Raw genomic sequence first — 10,586 nt, forward strand, 5'->3', positions numbered from 1 at the left:
ACGGCGGAGGAACTCTTGGTTGACTACCTCGCCAACTGGGTCGCCGGCGCACCCCTCCCTGGCCGCGCTGTCGCCTTCGCGGACGTCTACGGCACCGAGCCGTGGAATCTTCTAGGCAGCGATCGCCAGGAGGGCTATTTCTTTGCGGAGCGCAAGCCCAAGAACAGCGGCGGCTCGCGCGTCGATCGAAAGGCCGGCAGCGGTTCTTGGACTCTGTACAAAAAGCAAGAAACCGTTAAGTCCATGGTCGGCGGGCGCGAGATGGTGTTCGGGCGAAAGAGCTGCCTTTCTTTCAATGATGGCCGGCGGAAGAACTCCGGGTGGACGATGTACGAGTTCGAGATGTGTTCGTCCGGCGGCTTCGAGACACGAGTTCTCTGTCACGTCAAGAGAAGCTCGCATTGTGCCTACTCCGGCGGCACCACCATCAAAACGGTTGAGACCACCTTAACGGAGGCAGCGACAGACACGGTCACCGGCGACAGCTTCGTTGGGCGGAAGAGAAATAGAGACGAATCTTCTACTCTCTCGGCAAAAGCATCGACTCTCTCAAAGAAGCCATGCTGGGAGTTGGTTGCACATCCCAGCAGAGCATTGCAGTCCGACGTCTCACCACATCCAACCGCGGCGGTGCAACATTCCTCGTTGGCTCCTGCTGTGACAGCCCCGGAGACTCATCTTTCCTCGGTCGACTCCGTTGCACCGAACGATGCCGGAGTCGCAGCCGCCTCTCCATCATCAACGGACGTTGGTGGAGGTGAGCTCCCGATAACTACGGAAGAACTGGAAGCATTCTTGGCTTCGTCTTCGTCGTCGGTCGATCTTGGCGGTGAGCAGAACTGCACCGACGATGCGTTCTTCGCCAGAGGGGTTGAAGCCTTCCTGATGTCGGATGACACCGACACAGCCTTGACTACCATCCCGAAGGCCTCACCGCCAGGCCTTGTCGATCTTCTCTCGATGCCCGATGACACTCGGATTGATTCGACCACGGTCGCAGATGTTTCCTCCTCATCGTCGTCGATAGACTTTGTTGCGTGCGAGCAGATGCACAGCACCGACGATGACTTCTTCGTGAGCCGGGAACGGGTCCATGCCTCCTTGATGTCCGATGACACGATTCCAGCCTCGGTGATGTATGGCACCAGCACTGATTCAACCACGATCGCAGCGGCTTCGTCGTCATCATCGATCGAGATTGTTGGGTGTGAGCAGACGGAGAACATAGATGATAATGACGACTTCATGCAATGGATTGAAGCCCTTGTGAAGTCCGATGACACCCCTATTGATTCGACTATGACCTCGTGGTTGGATCTGTAGCTTGCTTGTATGAAAGCTTATACGGAAAATGATGTTTGTTCATGTATTACAGAACAATGGAAGGGAAAGAAAATTTTATGTTCCTGTAAATATTGGCCATAACAAAGTGCAATTTTCATCTCATGTTTTGTTTGTTGTTTCCTTAATACGATGGCATCTATAAGAAATGGTATCAATGTTGTTTCGTCGAGTTCGAAGAGAAAGAGATGATATCAACAGGTTCTCTCAACCTCAGACTTTGCTGGTTTGGACGACTGGTATCAGAGGCAAGGCAGCAAATTTGATCAATCATCTTTCGGAAACATGTTCCAACTTTTTTTGTTTCCGAGTGAAGTCCACAACAACAACAGAAACAAATAACAAAGCTGCTGCAAGTCAATCCATCGTTAAAAACCTTTAATCACTGAATCGATACTATCGAAAACCAAACCTTTAATCACTGAATCGATAAAAAAATTCCAAAAAAATTCTAACTGATATGCAAAAGATTAAACACACATATCATAGTAGGAAATGCATATTCTCTTTCTCTACAGAAATCTTGTTGATATGATATGATCGGATTTCAATAGTGAGCGAGAACAACGCCTGCATCATGTTAAATTCATTAGATGAATATCATAGTATCGACAACTAGTCCTGATAAGCCACCGTTAAGAAATACAAGACAATTGAGATAGAAGAACATACCATTCATCTTACTGACTCGAAAAAATGGTCAAATTACATCTAAATTACATATTCAGAATTTTGAATGAATTTGAACAACCAATCTGAGTCTACTATTCCAGCTTTGGAAGTTACATACGAATTCAAATAACTAATATCAAGTCTACAAAACAGTAAAAATTTATGGGAGTAACCGCGTCGGTTTTCAAAACAAATGATAAGAACAAATAACACTCCTGAGAAGATTGGAACAAACTAAGATATGGGCCTAAGGACTCCCAATCTTCCTTCATGTTAATCTACAACTAGTTCAAGCGCATAAATCAGAAGAACTTTGACTTGTTACATGCCGAAAGCTTATGAAGAAGAAATGTAATCCTAATTCCTTTTGCAAAGGTTGTAGCATTCAAATTCTTCTGGAGTGTAACTCCTCTTCCTCCTTTGGGGCATGAATTGTAACATGATCTGGCAAAGGAGTCATGGTGCCCTGCTTTCTTTTAGGATCCTAGTCCAGCATGATCTTTACTTCGATATCGAGGACACCCTGACATGTTTAAAAGCGAAAGGTCAGTTAAAATGGATCATTAAGCACTTGAATATATATATCTATATATATTTCTCCAGGTATATCTGTGTTTTTATTACTGTTTAGAAAGTCAATATATTCATCCATCTAAATTTCAGCACAAACAAGGTTAGTACAATAAAAAATTCGAAGCATTTATGTCAGCCTACCAGACAAGCATTTCTAGTTGAAGTTGTCAATAGGCAAATATCTATATGAGCATCACAAGGAAACCAAGATCTATTAAAGCAATCATGCCGCACTAGAGATGTAGAAAGAATTAAGGACAAAAGTATCAAATAGGAAGAATAAAAAGTCAATCTCCTTTATCATGTGGCACTAGAGATGTAGAAATAAAGCAAAATAGAAGAAAATGAAAGATATTTTGAGTTTTTCCCTCTCCTCAAGCATTTAAACTCAGCCAAGCCAAATTATTCTTATTGCAGAGTTTAAGCTCATCAGCATCCAGAGAGGTGATCAAGAAGGCAAGATACTTGAAAAGAAGAGTTTGGATTCAAACAATAAAAAAAGTTAAGAACACAGTTTGACTAAAATTGTTCTTGATGCTTTCAACATGTGTATGAGACAAATTCCTACTGCAGTCAACCATGCAGCAGCAACAAAATCATAATGCTTGAAGTTGCAGCAAAAACACACAGGCATTGGCAACCGTTATAAATGAAGAAAAAACCAAGAATCCAATTGCAATGACTTAATGACTTCATCAAAATTTTGACTGTAACAATCATTTTGCTGCCGTCATCAGAATAGTTTCATTGAAAAATTTTCTACCATAAACTACTTATCCCAGTTACCATCAGAAATTATCTTTGTTTGGTGTTCTTCCAAGATCAGTTATGCATGTCATTTCAAGCTTGAGTTGAACAGAATCATGCCATGATCTAAGAACTGGCATTTACTGGAGTCTCTATGCATGTTACACACAAAATAATCCACCTCATTCAGAGAGTATGCCACGAATTCAAACTTGAGTTCAATAGAGAGTTAGGAATAGAGAATCTCGGAGACACTATGGATGGAAGGATAGAGAAAAATAAGACAGGAGAGAAATAGGGAAACTTGATTTCGAAATAAATATATATATCAAATTAAACATATAAACCTAATTAATTAATTAATTAATTAATCTTGGGGCTTTAGGAAACACAGGATTTAGATTTGGATTCTGTTCAAGAAACGATCCAACAGCCGTATCTATCATTACCTACATATAAGCGCTTCACTCTCACTTTGCTCTCCTCTCCTATGCTCCCTTCTCCTCCATGTTAAGAAGGAATGACACTCCTGAGAACAAATAACAAATGATAAGGAACAAATAATAATACTTTGGAAAGATTGGACTCCCAATCTTCAATCTACGACGAGTAGAAACATATAAATTAGAAAAACTTTGGCTTATCAAGAAGAAATGTAATCTCAATTCTTTTTTTTTTACAAAGGTTATAGCATTCAAATTCTTCTCGTCACTCTAAAATTTAAATCTCTAAAAGTAATAGGTCAGTTAAAATGGGATCATTAAGAACTTGAATATATATTTCTCCAGGGATATCTATGTTTTCATTGCTATTTAGGAAGTAAATAAATTTATCCATCTAAATTTCAGCACAAGCAATGTTACTGTAGTAAAAATTTGAAGCATTTAGACACAGAAGACAAGTATTTCTAGTTTGAAGTTATCAATAGACAAGTCGTTATATGAGCAATGCTAGAAAACCAAGTTCTATTAAAGCATTGTAAGGTGTACAACTATATATGAGATGGTATTAATGAACAAACTGAAACTGTAGTCAAGTCATTTGTGGATCCATCCATGGTTGTCTGACCACTATCATCGTCTGAATAGTTTTCATTTTATGCATTGTTGCTAAAGACCCCAAAATTAGAACAGCAGAGGCCAAAAGATTACAACCAACAAATGCATAATAAGAATGGAAAGCTTACTTAATGCAAGGAATCACTTTACAACCAATTGCACACAAATCATCTAGTCTCAAACCCATATTTAAACAAAGGCCATGCAAGGAAGAACCAGAATGTCCTCATAATTGTTAAACTGATTCCAATGAAAAACTGCATGAATGTGGCACACTCACTTGTAAGTTCTTTCAAGCATCTTAGACAAACAATTCCAATGAAAAACCTTAATTTTTTCAAGCAAGATAGACAAAATCTAAATTAAATTGCCACAGACAAAATGTCTAACGATGAGCTCACCTCCGAGAAGCTTGTACCAGAAAGATAGCCCAAGCAATTGCACAAAGCCCTCTGTTGTTGACCTTCGGTGTAGAGCTCCACACCATTTTCCAAAAAGTTGAATCTTTAATGGACCACAGAAGTCAACTCCAATATCCTTCTCCCCTTCTCACCATACACAGTTATGATACGAAGTCCAAATCGGGTGTACCACCAAGGCTTAACATAGATTGGAGATCGGTATCAAGTACGTTCAGGGTCCTGGCGGCTCTAATAATGATCACCGATGCTGACCTCAACTCTGGAGTACCCGTCCACAGCTCAGTGGTTCTTGTGAGGACGTCACTAAGCTCCGCAAAGAACACACCATCGCCAACAAACTAGAACATAGGAAAATAAAATCCACAAAGTGTTACAATAAGAAACAATCTAGGGAGATACTTAACGTTAGGGTTCGTGAAACTTTGTGTGAGTGAAGATTGGAGATCGCTTCGATTGCCATCTCAATGGTCGAGCATCGGATGACGACATTAAAAAAAGACACATCAAACTTTGACATATTAAATAAAAGATATTATTTAAAAATAAAAATATTATCATATAAATGGATCTTAGTTTATTATTTTATAATGTTTAAATCAATTTTTAACTAGTTATTTTGAAAATGTATAATTTTAATTATATATTAATAATGCTAATCTTTTTGTAATGTATAAAATTAAAATAATGAACAATTTAAGGGTTTCCACTAAATAAAAACCAAATAAAAAAGAATTCAATTTCCATCAATTAATCATTTAATGATAGTTTTATCATTTATGAAAAATAAACTGAACAGCAAAAAAAAAAACATTTGAGATGCTCAATGCAAAAATATATAACAATGAGGATTATTCTAGGGAAATCTTACAATAAAATAAACATCTTTAGAGAAAAAGGGGCTCACAAATCTTATTAATTTAACTTCGTAAAAAATATTTTTTTAAAACTAAAAAAAATATTTGAATCTGATAAGGCATTTGATTTTAACCTTTAAAAATTATTTTTTTCTCATTTTTTTAATAATATATATAAGCCCTTAATAATTTCATTCAATATCATGATAAAAATTTATCCAAAATTTAATCCGACATAAATAAAACCAACTAAATCCATGATAATTAATAATTAAATCAACTTCGATTCACATTTGTGTAGAAAAACACGTTAATCAACAATCTCCTCTTCTCTGTCTTCAAAGAATTCAGAGACAGAAGTATCAAATAGGAAGAACAAAGAGTCATCTCCTTCGTCACGTGATACTAGAGATGCAGAAATAAAGCAAAATAGACAAAATGGAAAGATTTTTTGAGTTTTTCCCTCTCCTCAAGCATTTGAACTTAGCCAAGCCAAATTATTTTTATTGCAGAGTTTAAGTTAATCGGCATCCAGAGGAGTGATAAAGAAACCAAGAAACTTAAAAAAAGAGTTTGGATTCAAACAAAAAGAAGGTAAGAACACAGTTTGACTAAAATTGTTCTTGATGATTTAAACAAGTGTATGAGACAAATTCCTACTGCAGTCAGCCATGCAGCAGCCACAAAACCAAAATACTTGAAGTTGCAGCAAAAATAGAGAGGCATAGGCAGAGGATATAAATGAAGACAAAACCAAGAATCCAATTCAAATGACTTATGACCTCATCAAATCTTTGGCCGTAACAATCATTTTGCTGCAGTCATCAGAATATTTTCATTGCAAAATTTTCTACTATCTACAACTTATCCCAGTTACCATCAGAAATTATCTTTGTTTGCTGTTCTTCCCAGATCAGTTATGCATGTCATTACAAGCTTGAGTTGAACAGAAATCATGCCATGATCTAAGAACTAGCATTTACTGGAATCTCTATGCATGTTACACACACAATAATCCAACTCATTCAGAGAGTATGCCACAAATTCAAACTTGAGTTCAATAGAGAGTTGATGAAATTACAAATTTGAGAACCCAAAATTCATTACGTTCCTGTAGTTGATATGGAAGAAAAGGAAGGCAAAAGACTTGAGTTGCAAATAGGAAAACAGAATTGTAAGCTACATTATTTGGAGGTAGCAAACGAGAATCTAATGGAAAAAGGAAAAAAGAAAATCTTGTTTGTTGGAATCAGAATGATCATTTTCTTCTTCTAAAAAAGAATGTCTTGCCTAATTAACTCCATAAATAAAAGTTCCTTTGGATCAATCGAGTCTATTAGAGAAAACTATCAAAGTTCTGAGGCCAACGTGATCAAAACCAATACTATGCTTGACACAGATTTCTAAGAGACCACAAGCAAATAAATATATTGACTCGGAATGTACTATGAGGCACAATAACCAATACCATCAAGACAGATTCTTAGAAGCAAACACTTATAAACATAAATAAAAAACTAGGAAGTAGATAAAGATACAATCTTAATACTTATAGACTACTTATAACAAAGGCCATATGCTGAGTAAAACTGAAAAAAATGATTGATGGAACAGTTTCAATGATATAAATAAGAAGTAACGATAATTAATAACAAAACATAAAAAATAAGCCCATCTTTTCAATTCAACTATTTGGAAGAAATGGGGAGCAGAAGACCAAGACTTCTTTTATGTTTTTTCTTTTCCTCTTCTGAGACATGTGTTTTCTTTCCCATCCTAACATATGTGTGCAAGAGTATCATTTAGGAAAAGTTGTTTCTTCTCATGTGTGCATGCATGCACACATAACATGAACATCAACCGAGGGAAATTGATAGCAGATTCTATCAATTATATTTATTACTTTAGGGCCACTAATTTCAGGCGTTATAGTTTTTCTTCCTCATTGTAGCAATTATTCACAAACATGTGAAGAGTTTAAGCCTCGCTGTATCTGATAAAATTAAGATACCAATAAATATAACAAAAATGAAATTATGTCTCTATTTTTCATTGGATACCAAAGTTTAAAATTGAATGATGATGGATGCTCTTGCAAAGATGCTCCAACTATAATTATGATCCCAATGAAATATAAATTGATGAAAAGAATCAAAATTCGAGTTTCTCTTATGCATACAGATATGCAACTTCGAATCGGACCAATAAATGTTATTAGAGTTCTTGTAGAGTACATCAGAAATTGTATTACTTACAAGAACCAAAACTAGATTAGGAGCGCATGAGATCTACCAATAGGTACAAAAGTAGAAGAACTGATAATAGACATTGAAACATTATCAGATGGATTTTTGAAGCAGCTTCAAAATAAGCTCTCCATGTTAAAGGTAATGAATGTATATCTTTGAGGGTGAGGCAAAGAGTTATACAGATCCATACAAGTTTGTTTTCCAAGCATCTAGAGTGTTGGAAGATTGTCTCTGAAGCTCACTAGATTTTTAACCATGTCTTTGATCCATCATATGTATAGATTTTCAAAACATGCATCTCTAGTGTATTGCACAATTTTAAAAAGACGCATGCTTCCTCTGGTCATTGTGAAATCAATCTCGTTCACCAGACTGAACACTAAAACTCCATCCTTCACGATATGGCTTCTTCAAGCTTTTGCAAGGACAGATATATAATTTACCATCTAAAAAGATCAACTCTACTTATAAGAAATTGTCAAAGCAACCCCGATCTAATTATAAAATACAAATCATTTCCATTCACAAATACAAATCAAAGACTACTAATCACCCAAAATTAAAAACAAAAGTCCCTGATGCTTCAAATTTCACATAGCTAAAATTTTAGCTACACATTCTAAATTGTGATAGAATTAAGAGTGAGATCTATAGTTATGGTCAACAAAATACTCAATATCAGACGTCTCTTGGCCCATCAAAAGTCAAGCAGATCATTTCTGATGCAGTTCTGCATCATGTAATATGATCCATGCTTCTTACCTATCCTTCCATCACTATGTTCTTGCCTTCATTATGAGGCTTAGGCCATGGAATCCTTCCATCACTATGTTCTTGCCTTCATTATGAGGCTTAGGCCATGGAAGAGTTCAAAAGGACTCAACCAACAATATCGACAAAGAAAATAAAGGGGGTGACACATAAAGATTCTTTCTAGACTCAAGAAGCTAATCACTGTACAAATCGATCAGACACTAACTTCTAAATCAACCCTTCACCAAATGATCAAGGAAGCCCCTGATCTTAACTGAGAAAGGGGCCTCATGCATGCGTGCTCTCCAGATCCATGAAACTACATGAATGTCAACCACAGAACTGCAGATGTTCTAAGCAAAATAAGATCATTATGACTAACATACACGCACAGTCAGAGCTCTAAGATTAGGTCACCATATCCCCAAAAAAAAAGGGTAAAATTAGCAAAATAGAACACAACAACAGGAAAAGAGGATCAGAAATCACGTAGCGATGTTGTTCTCATCACCTGCAGACCCATCGCGCTCTCTATTCCTCCTCCTCCTCCGCGTCTTTGGATTCCCGGTTGCGTCGCCGGGTCGCGAAGGACGGAGAGATTATTATGTACGCGCACGTCATTATAGGCCTCGGATTCAAAACAATATGCATTTGGATTTTCGATGGATCAATGCGTTCCAGATCGAAATAAACGGACGCGATTCAATGATCGGGACTAGCGGGCGATCACGATGTCGTCTAATTTGTTTGGGGGCTTCCGAATCCACAATAAGAAACAGCTTACATTAACCAATAGGATTCGATTCAAGAATCCATCCGTGCGCCCATTATATGTATATATATAAATATATATGTATATATATACATATATATATATATTTATATATATATATATATCTCTCTCTCTCCTCTCCCACTCTCGCTCTGACTTCTCTCCGCGCCTCACTCTGAATTCTCTCCCCGCGCCCTGCGACTCTCGCCTCTCCTCTGCTCCATTCTCCTCCTCGTTGATTTCCTCTCCTCTCCCAGTCAAGAAACCGTCTTTAGTCGTCCATCAATGGAGCCCATCGACCTCGTACCGAGCGGCTACAGGTTCCTTCCCACGGCGGAGGAACTCTTGGTTGACTACCTCGCCAACTGGGTCGCCGGCGCACCCCTCCCTGGCCGCGCTGTCGCCTTCGCGGACGTCTACGGCACCGAGCCGTGGAATCTTCTAGGCAGCGATCGCCAGGAGGGCTATTTCTTTGCGGAGCGCAAGCCCAAGAACAGCGGCGGCTCGCGCGTCGATCGAAAGGCCGGCAGCGGTTCTTGGACTCTGTACAAAAAGCAAGAAACCGTTAAGTCCATGGTCGGCGGGCGCGAGATGGTGTTCGGGCGAAAGAGCTGCCTTTCTTTCAATGATGGCCGGCGGAAGAACTCCGGGTGGACGATGTACGAGTTCGAGATGTGTTCGTCCGGCGGCTTCGAGACACGAGTTCTCTGTCACGTCAAGAGAAGCTCGCATTGTGCCTACTCCGGCGGCACCACCATCAAAACGGTTGAGACCACCTTAACGGAGGCAGCGACAGACACGGTCACCGGCGACAGCTTCGTTGGGCGGAAGAGAAATAGAGACGAATCTTCTACTCTCTCGGCAAAAGCATCGACTCTCTCAAAGAAGCCATGCTGGGAGTTGGTTGCACATCCCAGCAGAGCATTGCAGTCCGACGTCTCACCACATCCAACCGCGGCGGTGCAACATTCCTCGTTGGCTCCTGCTGTGACAGCCCCGGAGACTCATCTTTCCTCGGTCGACTCCGTTGCACCGAACGATGCCGGAGTCGCAGCCGCCTCTCCATCATCAACGGACGTTGGTGGAGGTGAGCTCCCGATAACTACGGAAGAACTGGAAGCATTCTTGGCTTCGTCTTCGTCGTC

General features: G+C 39.0%; 1 long non-coding RNA gene and 1 pseudogene across 1 annotated transcript; both read right to left on the reverse strand.

The window, feature by feature from the left end:
* Positions 1-1,994: 1,994 nt before the first annotated feature.
* Positions 1,995-9,319, reverse strand: LOC135635349 (uncharacterized). Its single transcript, XR_010495602.1, has 4 exons — positions 9,181-9,319; positions 4,793-5,151; positions 3,783-3,862; positions 1,995-2,536 (listed from the first exon to the last, which is right to left on the reverse strand). It is a non-coding gene; the product is annotated as an uncharacterized LOC135635349 (long non-coding RNA).
* LOC135637396 (small nucleolar RNA snoR143) lies at positions 4,327-4,528 on the reverse strand (annotated as a pseudogene).
* Positions 9,320-10,586: the final 1,267 nt, after the last annotated feature.

Source organism: Musa acuminata, chromosome BXJ3-4, assembly GCF_036884655.1.
Source record: "Musa acuminata AAA Group cultivar baxijiao chromosome BXJ3-4, Cavendish_Baxijiao_AAA, whole genome shotgun sequence".
NCBI lineage: Eukaryota > Viridiplantae > Streptophyta > Magnoliopsida > Zingiberales > Musaceae > Musa > Musa acuminata.